This window comes from Pongo abelii, chromosome 21 (assembly GCF_028885655.2).
Source record: "Pongo abelii isolate AG06213 chromosome 21, NHGRI_mPonAbe1-v2.0_pri, whole genome shotgun sequence".
In the NCBI taxonomy this organism is placed as follows: Eukaryota; Metazoa; Chordata; class Mammalia; order Primates; family Hominidae; genus Pongo; species Pongo abelii.
In genome coordinates, this window is record NC_072006.2 from 151,677 (window position 1) to 163,986 (window position 12,310).

The window sequence follows — 12,310 nt, forward strand, 5'->3', positions numbered from 1 at the left end:
AAAAAATTATTTGGGCATGGTGGTACACACCTGTAATTCCAGCTACTCAGGAGGCTGAAGCATGAGAATCACTTGAACTCAGGAGGCAGAGGTTGCAGTGAGCTGAGATCGCACTACTGCACCCCAGCCTAGGCAACAGAGCAAGACTCTGTCTCAAAAAGAACAACAAAAAAACCTGCTTAAAAAAAAAAGTATATTTGTTGAATTGAAATTATGTATATATCAACTTTACTAAGTACTGCAAAATTGTTCTCTATTGTAATTATTCCAATTTTTCACTCCCACAGACTGAGTATAAAAGCCCGTTTCTGGTTCTCCACCCTCACCACAGTTAGTGTTATCAGGATTGAAAAAGTTGCCAATCTAGTGGCTCTGAAATTGTGTCTCATTGTTATTTTAATTTGCATTTCCCTGCTCTATACTTTTCTATGCCTCATAATCTCCAATGGTGACATTGAAATCATGACAAACCTTCTATTATCACAAAGCACGTATTAATGCTGCTGATGTTCACAGACTCAATGGCCATTACAAAATGTGCCTTCAGTTGATTGCTCACACCTCAGACTCCTTGAGTTTTCCACACACACAGCTCATGAATGCCAGATTACATGCTGAGTGATTTCATGAAGGAATGCTTGCCAATCAGCTCCATGAGAAAGCGATTCAAAATGATGTTGGTTTCCTATGTTTTCTTGTCACTTTTGAAGAATCCTGTTGAAATGCAAGTCACTTATGGAATGAGCTCCAAGATCTCTTTTTTCCCCACATGAAAAAGACAAGATATGAAACAGCAGGTGTTAGCAGGTTTGTGTTTGCTTAAAATTTAAAAACATGTAAAATGCTTATGAGAGTGTGCCTCTGGGGAGGAAACATAATTTCAGACTTACAGTGGGAAATAGATTTAGTTTTCATATAGAACTCTTGAAAATTTTTCGCTTTTGTTTGTTTTGCCACCTCCAAATAGGCTAACAAACCAAAAAAATATGATCTGATTAAAACACAATTTGGGACGTTTTTAAAATCCCAAATTCTTTTGTTTTAACTTGCCATTAAATGGATGATTAAATACTGTTTTGTTCCACTGCGGCTGTTATAACAGAATATCATAGCCTGGGTGGCTTATAAACAACAGAAATCTATTTCTCACAGTTCTGGTAGCTGTAAATTTCAAGAACAAGGCAATAGCAGATTCCGCCTCTGGTGAGGGCCCACTTCCTGGTTCATAAATGGCTGTCTCTTGCTATAATCTTGCATAGCAGAAGGGGACAGGGGAACTATCTGGGGTCTCTCTCTCTCTTTTTTTTTTTTTTTTTTTTTTGAGACAGAGTTTTTCTCTCGTTGCCCAGGCTAGAGTGCTACGGTGCAATCTTGGCTCACTGCAACCTCCACCTCCCAGGTTCAAGAGATTCTCCTGCCTCAGCCTCCTGAGTAGCTGGGATTACAGGTGTGTGCCACCATGCCTGGCTAATTTTTGTATTTTTAGTAGAGACAGGGTTTCTCCATGTTGGTCAGGTTGGTCTCGAACTCCCGACCTCAGGTGATCCACCTGCCTCAGCATCCCAAAGTGCCAGGATTACAGGCTTGAGCCACCACACCTGGCCTGGGGTCTCTTTTATGAGGACACTAATCCCATTCATGAGGGCTCCACCCTCATGACCTAATCACCTCCCAAAGGCCCCAGTTCCTAGCCCATTGCATTGGAGATTAGGTTTTAATGTATGAATTTTGGGGGGACATGAACATTCAGTCTATAGCAAATACAGAGCTATGTGAAAGGGAAATTTCTTAAATCAGAGATTTCCTTTTACTCTAAACAATACACACTCTTCTTTCAGTTTAAAAGTCATCATAAATGGAGGCCAGTTTAACACCCTGGAAAAGAAGGACAAACAGTTGTCAAACTACTGCAAAATTGCTTAGAAAACTTTAGGCCAGTCTCATCTTTTTATTTCAAGGAAGTTGTGAAATTTACTTTTCCATCTATAAAACAGCAGTGTGACTGCTCTGTGGAAATCTATTTTTTATTTAGAAAAAATATTCCATTGTGCATTCCTCCCATATGAGCAACACATTTACCTAGGAAGATAGCAGATGATTTTGTAACCCTAGATATCCACACGCATGATCACTTTGTCCTCTGCCACTCCTGTGATAACTCCCTCCACAGTGCCATTAGTGCTTTGCCCTGGTTCCTGGGAAGGGACACATGCTTTTTGGATGAGTGAAAACATTTTCCTGAGAGCAAAGCAACTATCCAGATCAATCAAATTCTTTTCCCCATGGACTCAAATACACATTTCCTACCTAACAAGTTTTTTTTTTTTTTTTTTTTTTTTTTGAGACGGAGTCTCACTCTGTTACCCAGGCTGAATGGAGTGAAGTGGCATGATCATGGCTCACTGCAACCTCCACCTCCCAGGTTCAAGTGATTCTCCTGCCTTAGCCTCCCAAGTAGCTGGGATTACAGGCAGCCGCCACCACACCCAGCTAAGTTTTGTATTTTTGGTAAAGATGGGGTTTCACCATGTTGGCCAGGCTTGTCTCAAACTCCTGACCTCGGGTGATCCATCCGCTTCGGCCTCCCAAAGTGCTGGGATTACAGGAATGAGCCACCGCGCCCAGGCTTTTTTTTTTTTTTTTTTTTTTTTTTAGACAGATTGCCCCTCTGTCATCCAGTCTGGAGTGCAGTGGCAGGATCTCGATCTCAGTTCACTGCAACCTCTACCTCCCAGGTTCAAGCGATTCTCATGCCTCAGCATTCCGAGTAGCCGGGATTAAAAGCATGTGAGACCATGCCTAGCTAATTTTTGTATTTTTAGTAGAAATAGGGTTTCACCATGTTGGCCAGGCTGGTCTCAAACTCCTGACCTCAAGCGATCTGCCCACCTCAGCCTCCCAAAGTACTGGGATTACAGGCGTGAGCCACCACGCCCGGCTTCTATCAAGTATTTTAAAAAATATATTTTTTTCATTGATCAATACGTGAAAAAATGTTTCATTTTGAAGGTAAGTTGTATGTTGGCTGGTTGTTTTTTGGGAGGTGATGTTAAAGGCACTATTATAGTAATAGATATACTAGATATGATTGTTATTTTATGTACTATTTCAATATATGTATAGACAAAATCATGTAATAATTTATACAGTATTTAAAATTTTGAAAGCAGTTTCATAAACGTTCCCCCCTCCTTCCTGCATAACAAGTTCTTTTGAACCTACCAGAACAATTTATTTATTTATTTTTCTTTTTTTTTTTTTGAGACAGGGTCTCACTCTGTCACTCAGGCTGTAGTGCAGTGGTGTGATCACAGCTCACTCCCAGGCTCAAGGGATCCTTCCACCTCAGTCTCTTGAGTAGCTGGGACCACCGGTGCACACCACCACGCCTGGCTAATTTTTTGTATTTTTGGTAGAGACAGGGTTTTGCCGTGTTGTCCAGACTGGTCTTGAATTCATGAGCTCAAGGAGATCCACCTGTCTTGGCCTCCCAAAGTGCTAAGATTACAGGCGTGAGCCACCATGCCCAGCCGTTCAAGGACAATTCAGAAATCAAAATCCATATGGCTAATTCTATTCATTTACTCATTCTTTCTCCAGGATTTTTACTCAACAAGCATATATTGAGTGTACATTGTGAGCTAGAGACAGGTTAGGTGCTGAGATAGAAAGATGAAAAATCCCAGTAAGATGTTACAGTATAGTAGAAGAGACAGGATGTATGGATAGCTAATTGCAATAAAGCACTACAAGGGCTGTGAAAGTCAGCTATATCCAACCTAGAGCATGTGTATCAGTTAGCTATTACTGTGTAACAAACAGCCCATAAATTCTTTATAGCATACAGTGCCATTTTGCTCATGCATCTGGGAGTTGTCTGGGTGTAAGCTGATCTAGGCAGGCTCAGCTGGGATGACTTGACTTGCCTCCACGTATCTCTAACCTTCCTCCTGGAACTAAAGGGCTGGCCTACACATGTTCTTTTCATTCTTATAGCAGAGGGGCAGGCAGGAACATATGTGGCTTCTTAAGGCCTAGGTACAAAACTGGCACATTGTCACTTCCCATTTTTCACTGGCTAAAGTGGGTCATGTGGCCAAACCCAAAGCCAAAGAGTCAATAAATATATTCCATCCATTTAGAGGGAAGGATCACACATTTACTCAAAAAATGGCATGAGTAAGTGGGGAGTGAGTGAAGTATTTCAATTAATAATATGACCTTTCAGAGATGGATACAGAATGAGAAATAATTGGCTGAGGTTCAAGCAAAAGATGCTGAGGAAAGTGGTGAGCATCTATATTTTTTACTCTCATAAGTGGTTCACTATCCCCTCCCCTCCCCTCCCCTCCTGTCCCCTCTCCCTCCCTCCCTCCCTCCCTCCCTTCCTTCCTTCCTTCTTTTTTTTTGAACGGGTCTCTCTCTGTAGCCCAGGCTGGAGTACAGTGGTGCAATCATAGTTCACTGCAGCCTCCTGGGGCACAAGCAATCCTCCTACCTCAGTCTCCCAAGAAGCTGGGACTACAGGCATGTGCCACCGTGCCTGGCTAATTTTTAAAAAATTTTTGTGGAGTCTGAGCACAGTGGCTCGTGCCTGTAATCCCAGCATTTTGGGAGGCCCAGGCAGGTGGATCACTTGAGCCCAGGAGTTCGAGACCAGCTTGGGCAACATGGTGAGATCCAAAATATTTAAAAATTAGCTGGGCTTGGTGGCACACACCTGTAGTCCTAGCTACTTTGGAAGCTGAAGTGGGTAGATCACTTAAGCCTGGAAGGCAGACATTGCTATGAGCTGAGATCACACCGTTGCACTACAACCTGGGTGACAGAACGAGACCCTGTCTCAAAAAATAAATATAAATGCATACATAAATAAATAATTTTTTTGTAGAGGGAGGAGGTCTCACTCCTGGTTGCCTGGGCTGATCTCAAGCTCCTGGGCTCAAGCAATCCTTCTGTCTTGGCCTCCCAGAGTGCTGGGATTACAGGTGTGAGCCACCACGCCTGGCCATGGTTCACTATTATTTCATTAATTTTACTTTGTTCTCTTCGCATAGGTTGTAAATTCCTTGTGAGCAGAACTATAAATTACATGTGCTCTGTGTTCCTCTCCACACTTTGGCTTATACTGGCTTATTAATGGATTGACTATTAATAATGGACTCAGGGAATAGAACCTACAAAGAAGATACGATACCATTCCTGGTTGGACGCAGTGGCTCACGCCTGTAATCCCAGCACACTGGGAGGCCGAGGTGGGTGGATCATCTGAGGTCGGGAGTTCGAGACCAGCCTGGCCAACACGGTGAAACCCTCATCTCTACTAAAAATACAAAAATTAGCCAGGTGTGGTGGCGAGTCCCTGTGGTCCCAGCTATTCAGGAGGCTGAGGCACAAGAATCACTTGAACCTGGGAGGTGGAGGTTGCAGTGAGCCAAAATCATCCCACTGCACTTGAGCCTGGGCAACAGAGCAAGACTCCATCTCAGAATAATAATAATAATAAAAGACACAATACCATTCCTTTTGGAAATGTCTGTTGCCTTTTGTAATCATAGTGATCAAGACTACTAGTTGAATTCAATTAGCCTCCTTGAGATAAAACTTCTGAAATGCCTGGATTTCTACTGTGCTGGAATTTTTTTTTTTTTTTTTGAGATGGAGTCTCGCTCTGTCGCCCAGGCTGGAGTGCAGTGGCGCAATCTCGGCTCACTGCAAGCTCTGCCTCCCGGGTTCACGCCTTTCTCCTGCCTCAGCCTCCTGAGTAGCTGGGACTACAGGTGCCCGCCACCACACCCAGCTAATTTATTTTTGTATTTTTAGTAGAGGCAGGGTTTCACCGTGTTAGCCAGGATGGTCTCAATCTCCTGACCTTGTGATCCGCCCGCCTCGGCCTCCCGGAATTTTTATCCCTGATATCACTATTTCTCATTTAATGGTGTCTCTTGGATTGCAAAATGATGTGATTTACCTTCTTTATCTCTTTAGAAGAAATAGCTCAACATCTACGTCTGCCTCATCAAAGTATTGGACTCCATATTAAACTAAAGAAATTATCAAAAGACAGTAGTTATAGGATGAAATTCAATTTTTATGAAGAGTGATGATAAATAGTCTCAGGTGTGTGAGCATCCTACCAAACTGCCTGGCTTTGCTGGCAATAAAAATACATTTCTTATTTTTTAATTTTTTTAAATAAAGACAAGGTCTCCCTATGTTGCCCAGGCTGGTCTTGAACTCCTAGGCTCAAGTGATCCACTCACCTCAGCCTTCCAATGTGCTGAGATTGCAGGCGTAAGCCACCATACCAGCCACATATTTTTTACTTCCAGAAAGAAGAGTAGAAATCGTCCGTTTCAGTTTTTAAGTCTCTGTATTGGTCACATCTATGAGGTTGTCTCAGAGCAACCATCTTTTGCATGTATGTATTGGCTAGTGTGGGTTGAGTTATGCTGTGCTTAAAGCCTCAGAATCATTGATTGAAACATTATGTTCATCTGGGGTTAGCTAGGGCTCTGTGCCTCGTCACCATCAGCCTCCCTCTAGATCACAGGCCAATGGAGCAACCACCATCTTGAGCATTGCTGGCCGTCATTGCAGAAGGAAAAGAGCTCTGGAGGGTCTTACACCAGCAATTAAACCTTCAAATCAGGCTAGGCGCAATGGCTCACGCCTGTAATCCCAGCACTTTGGGAAGGCCGAGGTGGGCAGATTACTTGAGACCGGGAGTTTGAGACCAGTCTGGGCAACATGGAGAAATCTAATCTCTACTAAAAATACAAACCAAAAAAAAAAAAAAAAAATTAGCCAGGTATGGTGGCCCATGTTTGTAGTCCCAGCTATTTGGGAGACTGAGGCAGGAGAATTGCTTGAACCTGGGAGGTGGAGGTTGCAGTGAGCCAAGATTGCACCACTGCACTCCAGCTGGGTGACACAGTGAGACTCTGTCTCAAAAATAAATAAATAAATACATACATACATACATATACAAATAAACCTTCAACCCAGAAGTGGCTCTTTGCCTTAAATTCATTGGCCAGCATTAGTCACATCATTCACTTAACAATGAGCCTGGAAGGCTCATGAGGGCTCAGGAAGTATAATCCTAACATTTACCTGGAAAGGGGAGAACTGGAACAAAGAGAAGTACCAGAATATTTGGGTACTACACACATATTTACCTTGTTAGTTTCCTGATCCTTAAGGGAACTGGGAATTCTGAGTAGACAGTGAGGAAATGCAGGAAAAATTGGGAAAGGACAGGCTGCTTGGAACCTTCATCTTAGCCAAGCTTGCTGAAAATGGGTGAAATCTGTGATGCCTCAACTCTGCCTAGTCTGAATGCTCTGCCGAGCCTGGCTCCTCTGACTTACTTGTTCTGTGATCTAAGCCTCAATTTCTTCAACTTTAAAATGAAGATGATAGTAGAACCTACCTCAGAGCGGGTGTGATGATTACGTAAGGTAATACATGTGAGTGACTTGGAACAGCACTGTAAAACTTTCTGCAATGATGGAAATGTTCTACGCTGTCTGATACAGTAGCCACTGGGTACTGAGTGCTTGGAATGTAGCTAGTGCAACCAAGAAACTGAATTATTAATTCTGTCACCCAGGCTGGAGTGCAGTGACATGATCTTGGCTCACTGCAACCTCCACCTCCCAGGTTCAAGGGATTCTCCTGCCTCAGCCTCTGGAGTAGCTGGGATTACAGATGCCCACCACCAGGCCCGGCTACTTTTTGTATTTTTAGTAGAGACAGGCTTTTCAACATGTTGTCCAGGCTGGTCTCGAAATTCCTGACCACAGGTGATCCGCCCACCTCGGCCTCCCAAAGTGCTGGGATTACAGGTGTGAGCCACTGTGCCCGGGCTAAATGATTAATTTTATCTAATTTTAATTAATTTAAATTTAAATGTACATTGCCACATGTGGCTATAGCTATTGCATGAGACAGTGCAGACTTAAGACTTTGGCCTGACACCGTGGCTCACACCTGTAATTCCAGTACTTCGGGAGGCAAAGACAGGAGGATCACTTGTGCCTGGGAGTTCCAGACCAGCCTAGGCAACCTAGTGAGATCCTGTCTCTATAAGAAATTGAAAGAATTAGTTGAGCATGGTGGTGCACATCTGTAGTCCCAGCTACTCTGAAGGCCAAGGTGAGAGGATCACTTGAGCCCAGGAGGTCAAGGCTGCAGTGAGCCGTGATCTCACCACTGCACTCCAGCCTGGGCAACAGAGTGAGAACCTGTCTCTCAACAAAACAAAACAAACATTGCTTAACACATAGGGAGCATTCAACAAGGGTTAGCTAAGTGTCAAATTGCTACAGCAAGAGTGGGAGAAGGAGACTCAACCCAGAAGTCAAAGAAAATGAGAAAACGTCCAGATTTGAAGGAATGACCTCCCACAGAGCATTGCTCCCCTTCACTTTACCTTCAGGTAACAGCTTCGAAGAGAAGATCTGCAACCATCTAAAGGAAACGTTGGGGATGCTTTGTTCCTCTTAGTCACCTTTGTTTGGGCAGGAAGTCACTCCTCACATAGAAAGACTTGGCCATGGGCAGCAGCGCATGTGGAAGGCATACGGGTGCGCACTCACCTCAACTTCCAGTTCAGCACCGGCTCCCTTTACACCCTAGCTGCCCTGTGTCCTCATGCTGAGCCCACCACAGATCCTTGTCCTGCCCAGGACTTCATCCTTCTTGCCTTTAGATCTCTAGTCTCCAATCAGTAACTGCATCAATTTCCCAGGGCTGCCTTAACAAAGTATTGCAACCTGAGTGGCTTCTCTGACAGTTCTGGAGACCAGACGTCAAGGTGTAGGCAGGACTGTGTACTCTGAATGTTCAAGGGGGAGAATCTATTCCAGGCCTTTTTCTTAGCTTCTGGGCATTCCTGGGTTCTTACGTGCGTTGCTCCAATCTCTATCCCTGTCATCACAACAGGGCACTCTCCTTGAGTGTCTGTGTTTCCTTTTGTGTCTGTGTCTTGTGTTTCTTCTCTCTTTTTTTTTTTTTTTTTTTGAGACAGGGTCTTACTCTGTCACCCACCCAGGCTGGAGTACAGTGGCATGAACTTGGCTCACTTCAACCTCTGCCTCCTGGGCTCAAGCGATCCTCCCACCTCAGCCTCCTGAGTAGCTGGGACTACAGGCCCATGCCACCACATCTGGCTAATTTTTGTATTTTTGGTAGAGATGGGGTTTCACCATGTTGCCCAGGCTGTTCTTGAACTCCTGAGCTCAAGTGATCCACCCACCTCGGCCTCCTAAAGTACTGGAATTACAGGCATGAGCCACCGCACCTGGCCTCTTCCCTTCTTACAAAGACACCAGTCATATTGGATTAGGGCCCATTTAATCCATTATGACCTCATCTTAACCTTATTGCATCTGCAGGGATCCTATTTCCAAATAAGGTCACATTTACAGGTCCCAGGGGTTGGGACCTTAACATATCTGCTTGAGGGACACAGTTTAGTTCACAACAGTCACCATTCCGTCATGGGCCTATTTTCTGGAGGGTGGCAGCTACTTTATCTGTCACTGTTTTGAGGAGGACACTTGTCATTCTGTGTGCCTGGTATCCTTCTCCTGAGAATAACTGAGCTGCTGCTAACATGAAGATGGTTTAGGTTAAAAATTTTAAAAAGGCACTCCCTTTGGGTAGACAAATTGCAAAATTCGTGCTCACTCCATGTGATGAATTACAGACAGTTTGCACTTTCCCTTTCCTGCTTATGCAAGGAAGTGTTGCCCCCTTCCCCCTTCCCTTTGTGTCTGCTTGGAATTGGGTCTAATTGGAATTGGGTTGCGTCACTTGCAACCAAAGAATCCTGACTGACATAGATGGTACTGGGCGCCTCGAATTAATGTGTTGCCTCTCATAACTAATTTCCTGGAGGTAATCCATTCACTTGAATGAAGACTGGAGCACTGTGACCAGCAGTGCAACTTTATGGCTTTGGCTGTTAGGGATCTCCATGCCCCTCTAGGTCCAGTTTAGGCTGCTCCCTGTTAGACCTGTAGCAGGTGCTCTTCTTGCCCACCATGTCCCCTCACTCTGACCTCTCCATCAGGCGGGTCCCTACTCACGGCCCCTTGGAAGTAGGTGCCCCTATTTCCTCACAAGAGGAAGCCAGCTGCTCAAGGGCTTCCTCTTGCTACCAGAGCCCTGTTTACCACCCACGTGGCAGGCCAGGGTGTCCAGGACTTGGCCCCACACCGGAAGCAGCCCTTGCTGCCTGACTGATGGGGGGTGGTATGTTCAACACTCCAGCCGCCTTTCCCGGCAAAGGCAGCGTGCAGAGGTGTGTTCCACAGTGGCTCCCAGAGGTCCCCTGAGGACAAATGCAGCTCAGCTCCCTTTCTCCTGAGTGCCTTAATTAGCTACTCTCTGTCTCAATCTCCACCCTCCCTACCCCCCTGCCCCCGCTCCCTTTTCCCCTCCTCCCCACTGGTGTTTCCTGGAGTCACCTCCCACATAAGCTACTTGCACAAGAGTCCTTGTCTCAGAGTCAGCTTCTAGGGGTTTCCACCTTAAAATAAGACCTATGCCCAGGGTCATCACATGAAGACCCGAGTCAGCCACTGACTGGCCAGATGGTCACGGGTTACCCGCTCTGGGCCACGGGTTACCCACTGTGGGCCACGGGTTACCCACTGTGGGCCACAGGTTACCCACTCTGGCCCTTGGCTTCTGTCTGGAAAGAGGTAACCAGTCACGCTAAAGGGGGACTTCTTTTTGGGTAGGCTGTTAGAGAGGCTGATTCAATCATTGATTTTTTTTTTTTTAAAGAAAGCTTATTTTTTTCCTCTGAGTATAAAAGTAAAACATGACGATTATGTAATTTTGAAAAACAGAAAAATAAATTTAGGCCTGGCACGGTGGCTCACTCCTGTAATCTCAGCACTTTGGGAGGCCGAGGTGGGCAGATCACTTGAGGCCAGGAGTTCAAGACCAGCCTGGCCAACATAGAGAAACCCCGTCTCTATTAAAAATATAAAAAATTAGCCTAGCGTCGTGGGGCGTGCCTGTAATCCCAGCTACTGGAGGGGCTGAGGCATGAAAATCACTTGAACCTGGGAGGCAGAGGTTGCAGTGAGCTGAGATTTCACCACTGCACTCCAACCTGGGAGACAGAGAAACTCTGTCTCAAAAAAAAAAAAAAGAAAAATCAATTTAAAAAGTTAAAATTACCCAAATTCCACCACTCAAGGATATTTTCTTTGAAAGTAGAGGGCACAGGGTGGCTTTGAACCTAACGTACCCTGCTTTGGGTCTGGCTATGCTGCAGGACTATGGCCCTAAGATTTCTGCAAATGTCCAGTTGCTGTGTGTAGACGCAGCTTGAAATAAACTGCTTGTACAGCATGAGGAGGAAATGTGACTGTCGGACCCTTATGTAACAGAGTAGGAAACCCTGAGTGTAAACAGGGTTTTCTTTGTCAAGGAACGGAAATTGGTTTCCAACCAGGGCTTTCAAGGGCAGACCAGGAGCTAGGAAAAGAAATAGGAAGTCATAGAATGGAACAGAGGAAATTAGGAAATGAAAATCTATAGCCTCAGCATGAAGTTTATGAGGTAATTGGACTGTTTTTCTCAAACTGTGCCGGATAAATCTGGGAAGAAAGATTGATTTCTGATCCTAAGAAGACCTGTGGTATAGACCAGCAGGTCAGGCTCAAGTGAGGCCTGGTTATATATTTAATAATAACAGAAAAACTTTTGCAAAGACTGTATCCATACGGGGAGCTAGAGACCAGGTAGAAATACCATATGAAGGCAACCCCAGGAAGTAATAGGAATAATAGAGAAAATGGGCCAGGTACAGTAACTCATGCCTTTAATCCCAGTACTTTGGGAGGTTGAGGTGGCCTCGCTTGAGCCCAGAAGTTCAAGACCAGCCTGGGCAACGTGGTGAAACCCTATCTCTATTAAAAAAAAAAAAAAAAAGTATCCAGGCGCGTGGTACGGGCCTATAGTCCCAGCTACTTGGGAGGCTGAGTTGGGAGGATCACTTGAGCCCAGGATGTAGAGGCTGCACTGAGCCGTGATCGTGCCACTGCACTCCAACTCCAGCCTGGGTGACAGAGCAAGACCCTGTCTCAAAAAAACCCAAAAACTTAAAATAGGGAGATTATACTGTATTATCTGGGTGGTCCCAATTTAATCACATGATCCCCTAAAACAGAGAATTTTCTCCAGCTGGAGTCAGACAGATGTGGCAGAAAGAAAAGTCAGGGAAGTTTTTAAGTGTGAGAAAGACTTGACCTGTGAAGGGGCCACATGGAAAGCATGAGAAATA

General features: G+C 44.8%; 1 long non-coding RNA gene across 1 annotated transcript; it reads right to left on the bottom strand.

The window, feature by feature from the left end:
• Nucleotides 1-472: 472 nt before the first annotated feature.
• Nucleotides 473-9,350, bottom strand: LOC129052065 (uncharacterized). The gene is made up of 2 exons (XR_008516794.2): nt 8,438-9,350; nt 473-756 (listed from the first exon to the last, which is right to left on the bottom strand). It is a non-coding gene; the product is annotated as an uncharacterized LOC129052065 (long non-coding RNA).
• Nucleotides 9,351-12,310: the final 2,960 nt, after the last annotated feature.